This window comes from Gobio gobio (genome assembly GCF_949357685.1).
Source record: "Gobio gobio genome assembly, chromosome: 7".
Classification (NCBI taxonomy): domain Eukaryota; kingdom Metazoa; phylum Chordata; class Actinopteri; order Cypriniformes; family Gobionidae; genus Gobio; species Gobio gobio.
The window spans coordinates 54,037,486-54,058,590 of record NC_137103.1 but is presented as its reverse complement, the minus strand read 5'-3'; the positions used below and the strand labels follow the sequence as shown (position 1 = coordinate 54,058,590).

General features: G+C 42.5%; 1 protein-coding gene across 1 annotated transcript in view; it reads right to left on the bottom strand.

Annotated features, from left to right (window-relative positions):
* The window catches only part of LOC307129128 (E3 ubiquitin-protein ligase MARCHF4-like), a gene marked incomplete at both ends in the record, with an annotated part of 64,569 nt that overhangs the window by 9,283 nt on the left and 34,181 nt on the right, over positions 1 to 21,105 (bottom strand). The gene's annotated exons all lie outside the window — the stretch shown is intronic.

Here is a 21,105-nt window from a genome sequence, read left to right as displayed (position 1 = left end):
GAGTTTAAAAAGTGTGTCAGTAGCTATGTTTCCATCCACCTATTTTTATAGGCATTTTGGGATATTGCATCAAAAAATGCTGAATGGAAACGCCAAGATGCGCATAAATTGTGTTCTATCCGATACGAAAACATGCACATAAACTACGATGGAAACGCATTTACCGAATAAATTCCTTGATGCGCATAAAGAAAATCATGTGACTTCCGCGATGTAGCAGCATAACTGTACTGACCAGCGGAAAAATCTTGTTTGCACAGCATCTGAAATGCTGTTTCGGTCTTTCAGAAGTCTGTTGTCAAAGATCCTCGGTATATTTGCGTCCTAGAACTGTCTTACACGACTGCGTTCCCAAACAGCACATCTGCCTCTGAAAGCAAGACAAGCTTATTGAGACGCAAATCATTTATTGTATACGAAAATGATTATATATGATGGATTCTCCTATGTTTCTTTGTGATTTTTTAGCGTTAGTTTATCAGGAAGTGACGATTATGTTCTCTTCGACTCACTGGATGGAAACGGTGCTTTATTCGCAAATGTTTTATGCGATATTGCATTTTTGCGCATTAAATATATTCGCAACTTTGGATGGAAACATAGCTAGTGTGTTTTGGGTTTTGTTTCATGTTTATCATGTTCACTGTCAGGTTTCCTGGTTGTCATGTGATTCCCATGCCCTCACATGTCATGTTTTCATTGGTTCGTTGGTTAATCATTGTTCACAGGTGTGTCTGGTCTAGTCATTAGTCCTTGGGTGCGTCTCAATCAGCTCCCTAGTTCATTAGTCAGGGCACTGATCAGTACACAAGTCAATGGGCTGATCCCTGATCAGTGCCCTGACTACTGAACTAGGGAGCTGATTGAGACGCACCCCTTGTGTATAAACCCTCATGTTTGCCATGTGTCTTTGTCTGGTATTGTTTGTGTAAGTCTTTGTTTTATGTTTTGGATCTGTTGAATGAACTGCACTTGGGTTTCATCTAAAGCTTGCCTTCAGTGGATCTATGCTACAAAAAGTCGCTATTAGCCTATCTTTTATTCCGTGGTGGATACAAGCTTCCATAATACAATGATGATTGAGAGATTAACTAATAAACCTTCCTCAAAAGCCTGGAAATCATATTTGATACTCACATATTAACATAACTTTAATTAAAAAAAAAAGATGTATGGATAATCAAACAAACTTAAATTGCTTTAGTCCAATAAGTGTTATTCTCGCTGCAAGAACACTCAAAAAAATGCTGGGTTAAAAACAACAAAAGTTGGGTTGAAAATGGACTAACCCAGCAATTGGGTTGTTTTAACCCAGTGAATGGGTCGTTTTAACCCAGCGGATGGGTTAAATGTTTGCCTAAAACAACCCAGTCGCTGGGTTAAAACAACCCAATTGCTGAGTTAGTCCATTTTCAACCCAACTTGGGTTGTTTTTAACCCAGTATTTTTTATAGTGGAGTCACGTAAACCACGAGCTGAAGATGAACGTTAAAATGATAATACACTCTAAAAAGTTGGGTTGAAAATGGACTAACCCAGCAATTGGGTTGTTATAAGCAAACATTTAACCCAACCGCTGGGTTAAAACAACCCAATTGCTGGGTTAGTCCATTTTCAACCCAACTTGGGTTATTTTTAACCCAGCATTTTTTAGAGTGTAAAAGGCCTTGCTAACTGATAGTATGAACTAACTTGAATTTGGGCTGAAAATGGACTAACCCAGCAATTGAGTTGGTTTAAGCAAACATTTAACCCAACCGCTGGGTCAAAACGACCCATTCACTGGGTTAAAACAACCCAATTGCTGGGTTAGTCCATTGTCAACCCAACTTGGGTTGTTTTTAACCCAGCATTTTTTTAGAGTGTACTCCTAAACACTCTGGGTTGTTTTAACCCAGTGGTTGGGTTAAATGTTTGCTTAAAACAACCCAATCGCTGGGTTAGTCCATTTTTAACACAGCATTTTTTAGAGTGTATAAACATGTTTTTTCAACACCCAGCACTTTTTATCATCTATTTATTTTTCATTGTTTTATCTTGTTTTTCTAGAAACCTGCATTTGACAGTTCAGGCATAATGAAAAATGTGTGAATTGACAATTTCAGAACAAATATTTCATCTTCCTCATGGACACTGCATGCATTTTAAATGTGAAAAGAGAACTAAAGCATTCATTCAGCCTGACTTTAACTGCACTAGACGTGGTGGTTCCTGGATCATCAGAAGCTGAATCACAGTGAACATAATGAACAGATTGACTGTGCTGTTCATGCTGAGTTTGGATATTTAAAGGAACAGTGCACTAAAAATACAAATGTTAGAATGTGAGAATATCCAGGTGAAAGTCCTCTCTCCTCCATCTCTCGTCTCACCATATCAAGATCATATCACACCAATTTTTCTCCTGTGCTTTTAATCTTTTGTAACTTTTATGTATTTCTCGCTCTTATTTTCCTTCTCTCGTCTTTGTGTACAGCACTTTGGCCAACCATGATTGATTTTAAATGTGCTTTGCAGAACACGCACAACCACACTGATTTATTTCACCGGCCTCTTAATAAACTTGGATCTTAAATATTCTTTACAAACAAACTAAACTCTCCTTTTGTGTTCTGCAGAAGACAGAAAGTCACGCCGGTTTGGAACGACATGAGGGTGAGTAAATGATGACAGAAATTTCATTTTTTAGGGTGAACTATAATACCGTTCAAAAGTCTGGGGTCAGTAATAGTTTTTATTATTAACTCTTTCCCTGCCAAGCTTTTCCATGTTCTCACTGTGATACGGTAGGGGCGCTATTACAGAGCTACTGAACGAGTACTGAATCTCCTGATCAAAACACAGGCGAAGAAGAAGAAGCAGAAACAAGTGATAAAAGCATTGCTTATGTTGTAGTCTTTCTCAAAAACTTACGGAGCCTCACATGACACACAGTAAAAAACTAGTAGGCCAAATCGTGCGCATAAATACGTTCCCTCGATTTGCTAAATCATGCGCATGATTTATAAATTGAGGGAAGGAATTAGTAAATCGTGTGCACGATTTAGCAATTTGAGGGAACAACTTAGTAAAACGTGCGCACGATTTATAAATAGAGGGAACGAAATAGTAACTCGTGTGCACGCTTTACTTTTTTTTTCTTGCATGTCATGTGCGGGGCTCCGTAAAAACTTGATTTTCTCAGCTTTTTATTCAAAATGTTGCTTTTTTATGAAACTTAATTCAAGGTGCAATGTGTACGTTTTAGCGGCATCTAGTGGTGATGTTGTTAATTGCAACTGCTCACCCCTCCCTTAGGAAGCACATAGAGCAGCTACGGTGGCCGACACAGGACAAAGATGTCGTTGTCTGAGACAGCAGAGAGTGACTAGTGCTCTGTAGAGAAGTTTGTCCATTTAGGGCTACCGTAGAAACATGGCGGCGCAAAATGGTGACTTCACTGTAAGGGACCCGCGCTGTGTGTAGATAGAAACGGCTCATTCTAAGGTAATAAAAACATAACGGCTCATTATGTAAGGTCTTTATACACCACTGAAAACATAGTTATATATATTATTTTATTTCTGTCAATAGATTCTCATAAATACTACACACTGCACCTTTGATTAAAAAAAAGAATGCATGAATAAAAATTTGAATAAATTTGTGTTTACAAAATACACACCGACGGTGACTGGCAACTTTTATTTAAAAACGCTGGCAGTGAAAGAGTTAATAGTTTTATTCAGCAAGCATGCATTAAAGTGACAGTAAAGACATTTATAATGTTACAAAATATTTCTATTTCAGATACAATTTATTATAGGGTTCAATTCTCACTATTAACTAGTTGCTTATTATCATGCATATTACTGGATATTGTCTGTTTATTAGTACTTATAAAGCCCGTATTAATGCCTTATTCTGCATGACCATATTCTACATCCCTTAATCCTACCCAATACCTAAACTTAAACACTACAAATACTACATCATAACTATTAATAAGCAGTAAATTATGAGTTTAGGTTGTAGTTTAAGGTGCACTATGTAACATTTCAGTCCACTAGAGGTCGCCTGTTCAAAACAAAGGCGTTGATGACGCCAAGTTAGAGCGCAGAATCTTGGGACATGTGGTCTTCACCTCACAGCCGGTGGGAAAGATTCAGGATAGGACTCGGGCAGAAATCATGTTGATGTGATTATTAGCGTTACTGTAGTGAAGCAGAGCAGGAGCGAGTGTTGTGGAGCTGAGGAACCGCTGGAGCGATTGTTAATAAGATGAACGCAACACACGCCTCGCAAGCAGTGGGACTTTTATTATGACACTGTCGCCGGCGCCACTTCCTCTTTTCCGGTCATGAGTGTGAGGTAACGCAGCTCTGATGATCATATTAGACATATCTAAACTATGAAGGACGATCCGGTTGCATACAGTGTCAATTGAACTATGCCCGTTGATCACGCCTCTTGTGGTCTGATTGGTTGAAGGACTATCCAATTGCGTAGAGCAGTGGTTCTCAAACGTTTTATACCAGATACCACCTCAGAAAATATTTGGCTCTCCAACTACAACCATAATGACCAACATTAAAATACAGTAGCATGGTAGGCCTAACTATTCAGCTACAGCTCTGCACAGTTCAAAAACTAGACAGTTTATTCCTAATAAGAATATTTATTGTTGTCAGCCACTTTAACATTGTAAATACACATTTTGTAAATTAACACTGCACTCTGCTTACATACAGGTAAATAAAATAATTAAATAATGATTGAATTAAAATGTGTTGTAAAGTTACATTAAAACTGGACTGTACTTAAATGTAAAAAAAATGTGTTTTACTCAAATAAAGATTCAATTAAAATGTATTGTGTTTTAACCATAGACTGTAAAAAAATATGGGCGTAGTGTCCGTGACGTCACCCATAGGATTTGAAGAGCAGTTTTGAAGAGTAAAGTAGGGTCGAGCTGGCCGTCGCCATCTTGGTAGAGCGTCATCGCGCGTCACACACGGATAACAGAAAATAGGCAAAGAGGCGGGATGTGGGCGGAGCTGAGGTGATGTGATGACTAACAGACAGCAGATAAATGGCTATCCACCTGTCACTCAAAGTGGCCACGTCCTTAATTATGCAAAACTTTAAGGCTTTATATAATGTGAAAGAATGAGTTATAAAAAAATTCACCCCCTCACAGTCGTCATGAAGGGCAAAATTAGCCGGATAGACCAAAACCACAATTTGTCCCAGACTGTAAACATGTGTTCTTCTGCTTTAAAGTTGGGCATTTTAACATGAGCTCAATGAGATTCTGCTCCTTCTGGAGTCTGTCTCTAGTGGCCAGTCCATGAACTGCAGTTTAAGTCACTTCCGTATTGGCTTCAAGAGAAACTGCGGGAGTTTCAACATTAATTTATTTAGTGATTCCTCTGCGTACCACTAGAGGCAGTAGTGGTACTCGTACCACACTTTGAGAACCACTGGTGTAGAGTCATTTGAACTATGCCCGTTGATCACACCTCTTGTGGTCTGATTGGTTGAAGGACTATCCAATTGCGTACAGAGTAATTTGAACTATGCCCGTTGATCACACCTCTTGTGCAGTAGAAATAGTATAATGTAGATAGTATGAGATAGTATAATGTACTCCAATAATCTTTGTTTTATTTACAACTTTGCCGTGTACTCCCTGCAATCCAACTGGTTTTTCTCAGTAGGCAGCTCACTGTGTTTTGGACGGCGTCTGTTTTTTTTACTACGGGCCGGTGTTGTACTGAGTTAAGTGTGTGTTATATTCTGCTCCACTGCAGCGGGACAGCGTGAAGCGAATGCGGATGGATGTAGACGTCCTGACTGTCGTGTCTGAGAAGCGTAACTGAGGAGCAGACACAGGAACAGGTGTGGCGCAGTGTGAGCGCTCACCTTCGAGCACTAACGCTAGCTCACGCTGAGAGACATCGACACTCACACAAACAACTCGCCCTCTTGTTTCTCTCTGCAGAAGATGAGTGTATAAACACAGCTCCAGTTAAATGTTTCAGAGCCTGTGTCTCATGTCAGAACCCAAAATCAGATCCGATCTGATGCAGTCGTGAAGATGCTATTGCTCAGACTGTGTTCATTTAAAGCTCAGGGAACATAACAGAGAGCTCCGTTTTATTAAGTATTCGATTTCGGATTCAGCGCTGATCTTCTTTTTTGTTGAATACTGTCGTCGATGAAGCCCTTGGAAACTTTACACAGATGTTTATGGTTGCCAGCCATTAATCGGACAGACTGGACTGATGAAACCTGCTATTAAAGTATGAATTTGATGTAAACAATAGATCTACATCATAATAACATATGCAGTTCATGGGGAGCATAATGTTTTAGCCCTATTGTCACAACATGAAATTACTTTTAAATCTATAATATTAAAACTATAAAATGTTTATGTGTGAGTGTGTGTGTGCGTGACTGTATCAGTTTGTGTGTGTGTGTGTGTGTGTGTGTGTGTGAGAGAGAGAGAGAGAGAGAGAGAGAGTGTATCAGTGTGTCTGTGTCTGTGTGTGAGAGAGAGTGTATCAGTGTGTGTGTGTGTGTGTGTGTGAGAGAGAGAGTCTGTCTGTGTGTGTGTGTGTGTGTGTGTGTGTGTGTGTGTGTGTGTGTGTGTGTGTGTGTGTGTGTGTGTGTGTGTGTGTGTGTGTGTGTGTGTGTGTGTGTGTGTGTGTGTGTGAGCGAGAGAGTGTATGTGTGTGTGTGTGTGTGTGTGTGTGTGAGAGAGAGATGTTGTCATGGCGACGTTCTGAACAGACGCAATAGTTATGAGCTCCTCATAATTTACAAAAAGTACTGCTTTTAATTGAGGTAAAAACGCAAAAACCTGTGTTTACCCGGTGTTTAACACTTAAAGAAGTATATGACTACAGAAACGACGTGAGAAAACGCGGAAAAACTTCAGTCGCTTCATTGAAAGAGCCGCAACTGCGAGTTACAGTATCAGCAGCTGCCGTGAGAGAGAGAGAGCGCCGCAGACACACAGCTGACCGCGATCACCAGCGCGAATACAAGAACAAGAGAGAAACACATCAGCACAAGACAATACATTCAAGAGAAGATCATCACAGGATTACCATAATGGATATTCATAATGAAAAGGATAGCGTCAAGCAACAAACAACATAACTATGAAGAAAACTTAAACGAAAAGAGAGGTAAAGACATTTTGAACAAACAGTGCCATTTCATATCTCTCTGAGTTTTATGCTTAACGTTAGAAGAACAGCACAAAAAACCCCATATTGGACAGAACTGAAAACTTGAACTTTAAAGATTCATTTATTTATTTATTTATTTATTTTATTTTATTTTATTTTTTATTTTTTTTCACAATATAAAAGTCCTATTTTTTGCCTGCTTTTTTGGCTTTTTTTATTAATTTGTATCCCTCTATATTGTCACTGAGAGAAAATAAACAAAAAACTGGCAGTTATTTCAGTTGATTGTTGACATTCTAAATGGACTATGGCCAGTGCATCATCATCATCCTGGGCCCGCCCCCAGAAGAGCTCTGAACACTCCAACCACAGCGCCAGGCCTAAACAACCCACATATGTGGATGCCATCCCATTACACTATCCTAAAGATGTCACAAATGAATCGTCACGGAAAGTCTACAAAAACAAAAGACTGACAGACAACCCAGAAACACTTTTTGCAGACCTACATAAAGATGGCAGTATAAGTAACCTAATATTCTATACCAACAAGCCCTATGCATGGCATAAGGCCATCATTGCACACTACCCCTCTGCTGAAAGAAAAGGCATCTGTGGGGGGTTCCAGCTAAAAATAAGAAACGAAGACGACATAACCACCACCAACGTAAATATCTACAAAACAACGGGTATAGTGGTGGTAAAAAGCATAAATGGGCTCTTTGAACAAGACTTCCTCTGCATCAAAGACAGAGCACAGAAAGAGACCACTACCAGCAACCAACTAATCCCTCCTGAGGAGTCCGTCTCCCACACCAGCACAGAACAGACCGGAGAACCCCATCCACACTGCTATTGCACTGACATGAGGGAGAGATTCACAGAGCTAGAGGGAGAAATGGTCCAGCTCAAGGAGATGATCTTCTCCATGCAAACAGTTCAGACAACAGAGCAGACCAGCAACAGCCCCACAGCCACGCACAGAGAAAGGGACAGCCTCAGGAGAGAGCTGAAGGAGCTCCGGCAGGAGAGAGAGGGCTTCAGGGCTCAGCTGGAGACACTAGAAATACAGTTATTACAACAAACTGAGTTACACAAGGCACAACTAACGGCAATGAGGGAAGAAATAAGTGAACTGAGACAGAACAGAGGAGCACAGCACAGCGAGTTCAGCTCATCAGAGGAACCAGTGGAGCAGGACACACCTGATCAACCTGATCACAGCTCTCAAACAACAGAGATTCAGCACAGTCAGAATCCTCCTCTCCCATCAGACCCTTCCCTCACCCCACAACCAGCCTCACACTCAGACGACCCCTCCACATCATCAGAAGGAACACTACGACCGGAAGTCGCTCTTTTAATTGATTCAAACGGGAAATTTATTGATGAAAAGAAGCTTTTTCCTAAACACAGAGTGGCCAAACTCTGGTGTCCGAACACTCAGAGCGCACTCAAATGGCTGAGTGTTGACAAACTGGGATCCCCAAGCCATGTAATAATCCACACCGGCACAAATGATCTGAGAGCCCAACAGGAGAGGGTGGCTACATCCCTACAAACAGTGATTGAAAAGGCCTCAATCACCTTCCCAAGAGCTAAAATTATCATCTCCACACTGCTGCCCCGAAAAGACTTCCACCCTGACACTATCCAGCGGGTGAATGCCCACCTCTCCCGCACCTGTGCACTTAAACCCAATGTGCACCTGGCACACCACCCTACCCTGGACCCCACATGCCTCTACGACCATGTCCATCTGTACAAGACAGCTGTTCCTGTCTTCGCCAGGACCCTAAAAGATGTGGCCCTGAGTCGGAACCACAACAGAGTCCAACAACCTTCACCCAGACCTGTAAGAAAGCCCAGTATACCCCCAGAGAGAAGACAACAGCACTTACACATGCTGAGACCATCTCAGCCAGCACCTGAGCATCTCCTCCCAGCCTTCACACCCTCATATCCAGCACATCAAGCCAGGCCAAAGCCCCTCCTGCCGACCCCCTGCCCTCCTCCTATCCCACAGGCCCCGGGCAGACACAGCTACGCTCAGATAGTGAGCAGAACATCCACAACAGCACCAGGGCAAGCCACATCAACAGAGCTAAGAGACATCCGCCAGATGCTCAACCTCATCTGCTCACACCTACTGTCATAGGTCAAAACTTATCACCAACACTAAGACCCCATGGACAACAACGCATTTATCATAGCATGTTGGAACATTCAAGGCCTGAGATCATCTACCTTTGGCCTCAAGAGCAGAAACCCAGATTTCAACTCAGAAATCAAAAATTCAGACATCATCATCCTGCAGGAGACATGGAGCCGAGGAGATGGACCCACCGGCTGCCCCAAAGGCTACAGAGAACTCATCATCCCATCCATTAAACTGCCTGGAGTGACACAAGGAAGAGACTCAGGAGGCATGCTTATTTGGTACAGATCAAACCTTGCCCATGCCATCAAAGTAGCTAAAACAGGACAATTCTACACCTGGTTAGAAATTAATAAGGCAGTCACCGCAACAGAGAAAAACATCTTTCTGTGTGCCACTTATATCCCTCCAGCAGAGTCTCCTTATTTTAATGAAAACAGTTTCTCCATTCTTGAAGAAGACATTAATTACTTCCAGTCACAGGGAAGCGTGCTGCTCTGTGGAGACCTGAATGCCAGAACAGGTGAAGAACTGGACACACTCAACTCTCAGGGGGACAAACACCTGCCTGGAGGAGACGTCCTCCACACACCTATACACACACAGAGACACAATTATGACAAAACAACAAACAAAAGCGGAACGCATCTTCTTCATCTGTGTCGCACACTAGGTCTGTTCCTAGTCAACGGCAGACTTCGAGGAGATTCCTACGGTAGATACACCTACAGCTCATCTCTCGGTAGCAGTACAGTCGACTATTTTCTGACAGACCTTAACCCAAACTCCCTCAGAGCATTCACAGTCAGCCCACTAAGCCCACTATCAGACCACAGTAAAATAACCCTCTACTTAAACAGAGCAATGCCCAACCAAGAAGCATCTAAACAAACCCAGCTCCACTCATTTAGGAACACGTATAGATGGAAACAAAACAGTAAAGATACATATCTAAGTACAATTAGTCAACCGAAAATACAAGTCCTATTAGATCAATTCCTTGCCACTCCTTTCCCACACAATAGTGAAGGTACAAACCTAGCAGTAGACAAGCTGAACAGAATATTTGAGGTATCAGCAACATTATCCAACCTAAAACCCATCAAAAGAAAACCAAAAAGACCACATGCCACTGAGAAATGGTTTGACAATGACTGCAAAAAACTTAGGAAAGAATTAAGAATCCTATCCAATCAGAAACACAGAGATGCTGACAACGAGAACATCCGTCACCTCTATCACGAAAAACTTAAACAATATAGAAATACTTTAAGAAAGAAAAAAGAACAAAACACAAAAATTCAACTCAGGGAAATTGAAGAATCCTTAGAATCCAACCACTTCTGGAAACATTGGAACACACTAAACAAATCTTCCCATCAAGAACTAGCCATTCAGAATGGAGATGTTTGGATAAACCACTTCTCCAACCTTTTTAGTAATGTCAACAAAAATCAGGAACAAAATGCCCTGTCTGACAAAGTAAAGGTTTTAGAATCAACCATCAAAGACTACCAGAACCCCTTAGACTCTCCAATAACACTAGCCGAACTATTAGACAAAATACAAACCCTCAAATCGCAAAAAGCCTGTGGTGTCGATGGCATCCTAAATGAAATGATTAAATTCACAGACCACAAATTCAAATTAGCCATTCTCAAGCTCTTCAACTTCATCCTGAGTTTAGGTATATTTCCCAACATTTGGAACAAAGGTCTTATTACACCAATACATAAAAACGGAGACAGATTTGACCCTAGTAACTACCGTGGTATATGTGTAAACAGCAACCTAGGCAAACTCTTCTGCAACATCCTAAACGGCAGACTAGCCCATTTTCTCAGAGACAGAAATGTTCTGAGCAAATCTCAAATTGGCTTCCAACCAAATTATCGCACATCAGACCATATATACACTCTCCATACCTTAATCGACAAGCAAATCAACCAAAACAAAAGTAAAATTTTCTCATGTTTTGTTGACTTCAACAAAGCTTTTGACTCCATTTGGCACGAAGGCCTTTTTCTTCAATTAATCCAGTGCGGCATCGGAGGAAAAACATATGACATAATCAAATCAATGTACACCAACAACAAATTTGCAGTTAAAATTGGTAACAAACACACAGATTTCCTCCCTCAGAGTCGTGGAGTGAGACAGGGCTGCAGTTTAAGTCCTGCGCTGTTCAATATCTACATAAATGAGCTAGCGCAGGCCCTGGATCAGTCTGCGGCCCCTGGCCTTACTCTACTGGACACTGAGGTCAAGTGCCTTCTGTTTGCTGATGATCTGGTGCTGCTGTCTCCCACTAAAGAGGGTCTGCAGCAGCATCTAGACCTCCTAAACAACTTCTGTCAGTCATGGGCTCTGTCAGTTAACCCCAAAAAGACTAAAATAATGATTTTCCAAAAAAGACCCAGACGCCAAGACCAACATCATAGTTTTAAATTAGGCCACATGCCCCTCGAACACACACAGGATTACACTTACCTTGGCATAAATATTAGCAACACAGGAAATTTTAAAAAAGCGGTTAAAGACTTGAGAGAAAAGGCACGGAGAGCTTTTTATGCAATTAAGAGAAATATTCAAATTGACATCCCTATCAGAATCTGGCTAAAAATAATGAAAACCGTAATAGAGCCCATCGCGCTGTACGGGAGTGAAGTCTGGGGTCCACTCACAGACCAAGAGTTCTCCATATGGGACAAACACCCAATAGAGACTCTGCAGACCGAGCTGTGCAAAATCTTGCTGCGAGTTCAGCGCAAAACCCCAAATAATGCCTGTAGAGCAGAATTAGGACTATACACCCTTGTGATAACCATTCAAAAAAGAGCCATTAAATTCCATGCCCACTTAAAAAATAGCGATGAACAGACCTTCCATCACAAAGCCCTGACCTACCAACAGCTGAAGCCAGAGAACAACGCCCTCGGCCGATTGGTCTTAGAGCTGACGTCACAAACAGACAATAAAAACACAGCCAGACCAAACCAAATCATTCAAACACAAAAAGAAAAATACCTCAAACATTGGACAGACGCAACAGACAAACAGAGTAAACTGGAATGCTATTTGGCCCTGAACAGAAATTATGAATTGGCAGGATACCTGAGTAAAGTGAGTGACCCTAAACTGAGGAAAGTCCTGAGCATGTACAGACTCAGTGAACACAGTCTGAGCATAGAGACAGGCAGACACAGACAGACCTGGCTGCCCAAGGAGGAGCGACTGTGTCCTCACTGCACAGAGAATCAGCAGGAAACAGAGCTACACTTCTTGACATTTTGCCCCAATTATAAAAATATTAGAGACACTTTCTATCCCCTTTTCACAACCCACCAGCCAGACTTCCTTCAAAAATCAAACATGGACAAACTCCCACTCCTGCTAGGAGAAAGCCCAGCGAACGCACACCTGGCTGCCCGATACGTGAGGTCCTGCCACGACAAAAGAGCCTCCAGCAGGACACAGCTACCAACTGGGGAAATATTAGAAGATTAGACTTTTTTATTGCTGTTTATTTTCATGTCATTTCTATTTTATTTTTATTATTTATTCATTTTAATCGTATAGTGTTATGAATGCTTTGGCAATGTAAAGATTTCTTTCACCATGCCAATAAAGCTATTTGAATCTTGAATCTTGAATCTTGAGAGATTGTATCAGTGTGTGTGTGTGTGTGAGAGAGAGAGTCTCTCTGTGTGTGTGTGTGTGTGTGTGTGTGTGTGTGTGTGTGTGTGTGTGTGTGTGTGTGTGTGTGTGTGTGTGTGTGTGTGTGTGTGTGTGTGTGTGTGTGTGAGAGAGAGAGAGTGTATTGTGTGTGTGTGTGTGTGTGGGCATGTTTTTGTGAAATATCAGGACACAAATGTGTATAATGACATGGGTATTACAAAAAGAGGGTGAAATATGAGGACGTTCCCCATGTCCTCACTTTTCAAAATGCTTATAAATCACACAGAACAAGTTTTTTTTTCACAGAAAGTGAACTGCACAGTCTCCTGTGAGGGCTAGGTTTAGGTTTAGGGTCAGTGTAAGGGGATAGAAAATACGGTTTGTACGGTATAAAAACCATTACGCCTATGGAATGTCCTCACATTTCACAAAAACAAACGTGTGTGTGTGTGTGTGTGTGTTTCTCTGTGTGTGTGTGTGTGTGTGTGTGTGTGTGTGTGTGTGTGTGTGTGTGTGTGTGTGTGTGTGTGTGTGTGTGTGTGTGTGTCTGTGAGTGTGTGTGTGCGTGTGTGTGTGTGTGTGTGTGTGTGTGTGTGTGTGTGTGTGTATCTGTGAGTGTGTGTGTGAGTTTATCTGTGCGTGAGTGAGTGTGTGTGTATTAGTGTGTGTATCTGTGTGTGAGTGTGTGTGAGAGAGTGTGGGAGATTGTGTGTGTTAGTGTATCAGTGTGTGTGTGTGTTTGTGTGTGTGAGAGAGTGTATCTGTGTGTGAGTGAGAGAGAGAGGTGTGTGTGTGTGTGTGTGTGTGTGTGTGTGTGTGTGTGTGTGTATCAGTGAGTGTGTGTGTGTGTGTGTGTGTGTGTGTGTGTGTGTGTGTGTGTGTGTGTGTGTGTGTGTGTGTGTGTGTGTGTGTGTGAGTGTATCTGTGAGTGAGTGAGTGTGTGTGTGTGTGTGTGTGTGTGTGTGTGTGTGTGTGTGTGTGTGTGTGTGTGTGTGTGTGTGTGTGTGTGTGTGTGTGTGTGTGTGTGTGTGTGTGTGTGTGTGTGTGTGTGTGTGTGAGTGAGTGAGTGAGTGAGTGTATCTGAGTGTGTGTGTGTGTGTATATGTGAGAGAGAGTGAGTGTATGTGAGAGAGAGAGAGAGAGAGAGAGAGAGAGAGTGTGTGTGTGTGTGTGTGTGTGTGAGAGAGAGAGAGAGAGAGAGAGAGAGAGAGAGAGAGAGAGAGAGAGAGAGAGAGAGAGAGAGAGAGAGAGAGAGAGAGAGAGAGAGAGAGAGAGAGAGAGAGAGAGAGAGAGAGAGAGAGAGAGAGAGAGAGAGAGAGAGAGAGAGAGAGAGAGAGAGAGAGAGAGAGAGAGAGTGAGTGTGTGTGGGCATGTTTTTGTGAAATATCAGGACACAAATGTGTATAATGACATGGGTATTACAAAAAGAGGGTGAAATATGAGGACGTTCCCCATGTCCTCACTTTTCAAAATGCTTATAAATCACAGAATGAGGTTTTTTCACAGAAAGTAAACTGCACAGTCTCCTGTGATGGGTAGGTTTAGGGGCAGGGGCAGTGTGTGTGTGTGTGTGTGTGTGTGTGTGTGTGTGTGTGTGTGTGTGTGTGTGTGTGTGTGTGTGTGTGTGTGTGTGTGTGTGTGTGTGTAAAGATGTTTATAATAACTCTTACATCCAAGTCATATGCGGACGCGTCCTAACCGATCCTATACCACTCAAGATCGGCATTAAAACAGGCTGCCCATGGAGCGCCATCAACTTCATTCTGGCGATTAACTCCTGGATGAAGTGGTTGTGCCAGTGCGCGCCAGCAGGTGTGCGATCCCCAAACCCAGTGCAAGGCTATGCGGACGATGTGGAAATCTCCTCAAGAGATGAAAGTGTGATTACCAACATGCTCATCCGCACAGATGAGTTCATAAGGTGGTCTGGTTTGGACATCAAACATACAAATTGTGCTGCATTTTATGAAAGACGCAGTGGAGGAAACAGATGGTATCAGGCAAAGTCTGACAAACCCCCTGCCTTCTCATTAATGCAGAAACCCATCCGACTGTATGAACGTCATGAAACCTATCCTTATCTGGGTCATAAATGTAATGTCGGCGGCGATTGGGAGGAACAGATCACAGAGTTGCGTCACGAGTTCACCCAAAGACTTGGGCTGATCGATGCCGCCCCACTTCCCATAATGATGAAAGTTGAGGCCATCAGGCTGATCGCAGTGGCTAAAATACAACACATTTTAACGTACATATTCCACAACATACACTGTCAGCGATGAACAATGAAACGGTGAAGCTGGTGAGGAATTGGTTTGTCTTAATAGTCATACAACTCGGGAAATTATCTTCCAGCCGCGCAGAGACAGAGGTCTCGGCGCCCCAAACATTGAATGGCTCTACACCGCTTCCAGAACAGGACATCTCTAGTCTGGATGCCAGACGAATTTAGCCCCGCCCACAAAAATGTTTGCTCGGGCAATTCGGTCTGGACTCGCTCCATAGAGGAGTAATTATGCCCGAACAGAAACTGTTCGGACCAATGAAATTGTCAGGGCGGGCTTTAGACGATGATGGACAGATGATAAACAGTAACGTAATCATCCACGTCATCGAAGGCTCTTGGGTTCAATTTGCTCTTATCCTAAACGGAGAACTTGTTCGTATATGCGTTCACCTTCACTATTTCTCTCAGAAACGATGATCGTGTTGGTAAGTACTCTGTGTATCCTTAAATTCTTTTATTACTGGCAAAGATCGTTTACACAAATTTTTTTCTTGTAACGTTACTTAATCCAGCGTGCATGCAGACAGGGTTGCCAAGTGTTTTTGCAATGTCGCGCACAATTGCTACTCAAAACTATAGCCCAAAACAATAACTTTCCGGGGGGTTCTCCGGAAAAAAATGGCGTTTGGTTGGCAAAATATGTTATTTTGGCAAGGTTGCCTGCTAAAATTCGCATTCCTGGGTTTATATAATCACATAATTGGGGTCGCTTCAACCTGCGGACATGGAGAAAAACACGGACTTGGCAACACAGTGCAGTTGAGTTCTGTTGACGTTTGACGCGTCGCTCCGTTGCTCTGATTGGTTGTGGGTCTATCCAATTGAGGTCTTTCCTGGCTCGGTTGAAACACGCCCCATGATCAAAGCTCAATGGAGCGGTACCAGACTCATATTCTGACTAGAATTGAGTATGGCCACGCCAGGCTAGGACATCTCCTAAACATGCTCAACAATGACAACATAACTGTTAGAGAACTATCACGCCAATCGCTGTTTTTACATCTACAGCGTCGCAAAATACCTGCTGCTTCCACAAACGAGTCCCAGTTTCTGGGGTTCAAACTAAAGCAGAACGGAAAGTTGGACATCAGAGCCGCCGGATTTGGAGTGCGCTCGGATTGGCTGGATTTAAATGATCTATGCTAGCGTACAGGAATACAGCTGTCCTGGCTGCGACCCGACGGGGAAGAAGTTGCTCTCAACAACAACATAATCACTGATCCGCTGGTTTCCACCCGGGCGATGCTCAATAAAGACAGCACACCTCACCAGCTACAGATTAAACACGTAAGAGCTTCGATTCTTCATCTTAGACGGACCCAGAGTGGGCAGCACTGGACGGGCCTCAGATTTCAAGGAAAACTTGCATTACTTCAATTTGCAGACCATTCAGTGTCTCATTCTGTTCTGACAAACCCCTCAATCTCAGATGACATCCTAATATTCATGATTAAAGCAAGACTACGGTGTCTCCCAACCTAGTACAATCTGGCAACATGGTATCCATCCCAGCATGAGCCCTACTGTATACTACACCCATCCCAGCATGAGAATGAGACAGTTGCTCACATACTGAATGGATGGCACAGTTATAAAGGACTGTATGTGGCCAGACATGACCGTTTGGTTGATCTGGTGGCAAAGGACTTGCAGAGGTTAATTCATCAGAGGTGGACAGTAACGAAGTACATTTACTCGAGTACTGTACTTAAGTACACTTTTTGAGTATCTGTACTTTACTGAAGTATTATTTTTTAGGGAAACTTTTACTTTAACTTCACTACATTTGAAAGACAAATATTGTACTTTTTACTCCACTACATTTCTATCAAGGTCCTCAAAGTCAAAAGTCGTTTCTGTAGCAGCTTTGCAAGTCAGTGGATGATTTTTTTTCTTCTTTAAGCAAAATGTAAATGTCTGGGAGAAAGAGAAGCATAGACATATGGAAGAATCTGAAGTCTGTTTTTTTGTGCCTCTGAGATGCCAGAGCACGAGCACTGAATAGAGCTTTCTTTTGGGGGGTTTTCGCACTTAAACAGACCAATACACACAAAATGTCAATTTTCATTTTGGAAAGTATTCACATAAACAAAGTTGATTATGTCTTAAGTGAACGTAACAGTTGGGGGAATATCGGATGTGTATCAGTGTGTCAGACAGCAGCTTTGTAAAAAGCTTTGTAACTTTTAAGTATTTAAATTAGCTCAAGGTGGTCGTATGGAGCATCACAGACTGGCTTAAACCACCATGGCATAGCGTGCATTTATACAACAATGCAACAATAATAAAATAATGCATTGACATAAAAAAGGAAATTTACTTTTGATACTTAAGTACTTTTAAAAGCAAGTACTTCTATACTTTTACTTAAGTAAAAATAGTTTTTAACAACTTTCACTTGTAACGGAGTAATATTTGACCAGTAGTACTTTTACTTTCACTCGAATAATGGAGTTGTGTACTTTGTCCACCTCTGTAATTCATGGACATGATATTCAGATGTACCAGCACAGCACTGTACAGGCTAACTGGTTTCATCAGAACACATCGGACAGTGACTATTTTAAAAACATTCCCAATAATCCTGACATTGTGATTGTAAAAGAGGTCATGAAAACTGTGTGTGTCTTTGAGGTGGGCTGCTGCTTTGACCTGTATATGGACACTTGTTACTATTCCAAACTACTGAAATATCAACCACTGGTAGATCTCATTCACAGACTCGGATACAATTGTACAATAATAACTCTGGTGTTCGGAAGTTTAGGCCATGTCCATAAGAATGTGGTCAGGGGGATGCAGTTGGGGGGGCTGAAAAAAAGGAGGCAAAAAGGCTTGCAAAATTTTGTTCTGTTTCAGCCACCATAGGGAGCATGAAAATATGGAGACGGAGATGTTTTGTTTATCCTTAATGTGTTCAGTATTACAAATGGAAGGACCTGTAAAAGTGTGTGAGCCATGAATTGTAGATCTGTCACTTTGTCAATGACTCTTCCCAGAGTATTTGGATCTTGTCTTCTTTGCAATGTCTTTCAGATCCAAATAAAAGCATTCAAATGTGTGTGTGTGTGTGTGTGTGTGTGTGTGTGTGTGTGTGTGTGTGTGTGTGTGTGTGTGTGTGTGTGTGTGTGTGTGTGTGTGTGTGTGTGTGTGATGGGTAGGTTTAGGGTTAGGGGCAGTGTAAGGGAATAGAAAATACGGTTTGTACGGTATAAAAACCATTACGCCTATGGAATGTCCTCACATTTCACAAAAACAAACGTGTGTGTGTGTATCTGTGAGTGTCAGTTCTCAGAAATGTTTAATAAAAATATGAACTTTATCTCCGGTATTAGTTGTGTGAGAGATAAAATGAGTGTGTGGTGATATCAGATGATCTGATCTGTGCATTCATTGATGAGAAATACTTCATTTTCTTAATTGAATTTTGATTGCAGACTTTGTCGAATCTGAGCACAGACATTGTTGAGACCTCTGGAGGAGTGACATGAGAGATTTCAGTTTTTCAGAGAAGACCTAAAACTCTCCATTAATCTCTTTCCCGTCCGCGAGTAAAGAGATCTCATCCGTGCTCAAAGAGTGGAGCTCAGCGTAAAAGCCGCCTCGAGCTCATTACATAAGCACGACCCCATGCTCCTTCAGCCAAGAGGAGCGCTACCTCCGTCACAGCATCAGAGGAAATGGAAAGGGAGTGTTGGGACAGACACAGGCCTGTCTGCAGATGGACTTAGTGGGAGCGAGTTGGCCGGACAGTATGAGGAGAGCAGGAACAGCCAATGGGAGGAGGGCGGCACAGGAGGAGACGGGGAGCGCATCCAAACCTGCAGCCTAATCCACCTCCATGTTCTCAGGGCACAAATCAGACGGCCATTACAACTGTGACAATCTGTTTCACTTACTCCACCGAGAGCTCATTTTGCTCCTGTTCTAACTCACTTCAGGCAGACTCACAACAAGAAGCAACTCAACGAGTCACCATGAAATCAAAATGGAAAAATTCTCGGAAAAGTTATCGTGAATCAGAATATCTTCCCCTCTGTCATGCAGGGACATTTCTGCTCTGATGGCGTGGGCGGGGCAACCTGTCAATCACATGAGATCCACCAATAGCAGACCGCAACCATCCAATCAATTCCCCACAGACAGAATCAAGCCCCGCCCTACATTTGTTCTTGTTTGACAAGCGTTTCGCTCGGATATCCAGCACAATAGGGAGGAAAAAATTAGAGCAGCTTGCGCTTCATGCTGACTCGTTCAGTTTACAGCATTTGTGGCATATTGATTACAGTATGTTCATTTAAAAAGGCCGAAGTTGAGGCATTTACAGTAAAAGTGAATTTTATTAATTTGAGTGTGTGTGTATAAGTGTGTTTGTGAGAGAGTGAGTGTGTGTGAGTGAGAGAGAGAGAGAAAGAGAGAGTGTGTGAATGTTTGCATGTGTGAGAGAGGGAGAAAGAGAGAGAATGTTTGTGTGAGAGCGAGTGTTTGTGTGTGAGAGAGAGTTTGTATGAGTATGTTTGTTTGTGTGTGTGTGTGTGTATGAGAGAGTGTTTGTGAGAGTGTGTGTGTAAGAGAGAATGTTTGTGTGTGAGAGAGAGTGTGTATGAGTATGTTTGTGTGTGTGTGTGTGTGAGCGAGAGAGAGTGTGTGTGCGTGTGTGAGAGACTTTGTGTGTGAGAGAGAGTTTGTGTTTGTGTGTGTGTGTGTGTGAGAGAGAGAGAGTGTGTATGTGTGTGTGTGTGTGAGTGAGAGAGACAGAGTGTGTGTGTGTTCTAAGTTATCGTGAATCAGAATATCTTCCCCTCTGTCATGCAGGGACATTTCTGCTCTGATGGCGTGGGCGGGGCAACCTGTCAATCACATGAGATCCACCAATAGCAGACCGCAACCATCCAATCAATTCCCCACAGACAGAATCAAGCCCCGCCCTACATTTGTTCTTGTTTGACAAGCGTTTCGCTCGGATATCCAGCACAATAGGGAGGAAAAAACTAGAGCAGCTTGCGCTTCATGCTGACTCGTTCAGTTTACAGCATTTGTGGCATATTGATTACAGTATGTTCATTTAAAAAGGCCGAAGTTGAGGCATTTACAGTAAAAGTGATTTTTTTAAAATTTGTGTGTGAGTGGGAAAGTGTGAGTGTGTGTGTGTGAGAGAGAGAGAGAGAAAGATAGAGTGTGTGAATGTTTGCATGTGTGAGTGTGTGTGAGAGAGAGAGAGGGAGAAAGAATGTGAGTGTGTGTGTTTTAAGATAGAGATGTCGAAATTATTCTTTGTTTGTGTGTCGGAGAGAGAGAGAGAGAGAGAGAGAGAGAGATAGCGTGTGTTTGTGAGAGACTGTGTGTGTGTGAGTGTGAGAGAGCGAGAGAGTGAGAGTGTGTGTGTGCGCGTGTGAGAGAGAGTGGTGAGAGTGTGTGTGAGAGAGAGAGTGAGTGGGTGTGAGAGAGAGTGAGTGTTAGCGCGTGTGTGTGTGTGTATGTGTATGAGAGAGTGTTTGTGAGAATGTGTGTGAGAGAGAGAGAGTGTGTGTGTGTGAGAGAGTGAGTGTGTGAGTAAGAGAGAGAGTGAGTGGGTGTGAGTGAGTGTTAGCATGTGTGTGTGTGTGTGTGTGTGTGTGTGTGTGTGTGTGTGTGTGTGTGTGAGTGTATGAGAGAGTGTTTGTGTGTGTGTGAGAGTGTGTGTGCGAGAGAGAGAGAGAGAGCGTGTACGTGTGTGTGTGCGAGAGAGAGAGAGAGAGAGAGAGTGTGTATGTATGTGTGTGCGTGCGTGTGTGTGTGTGTGTGTGTGTGTGTGAGAGAGA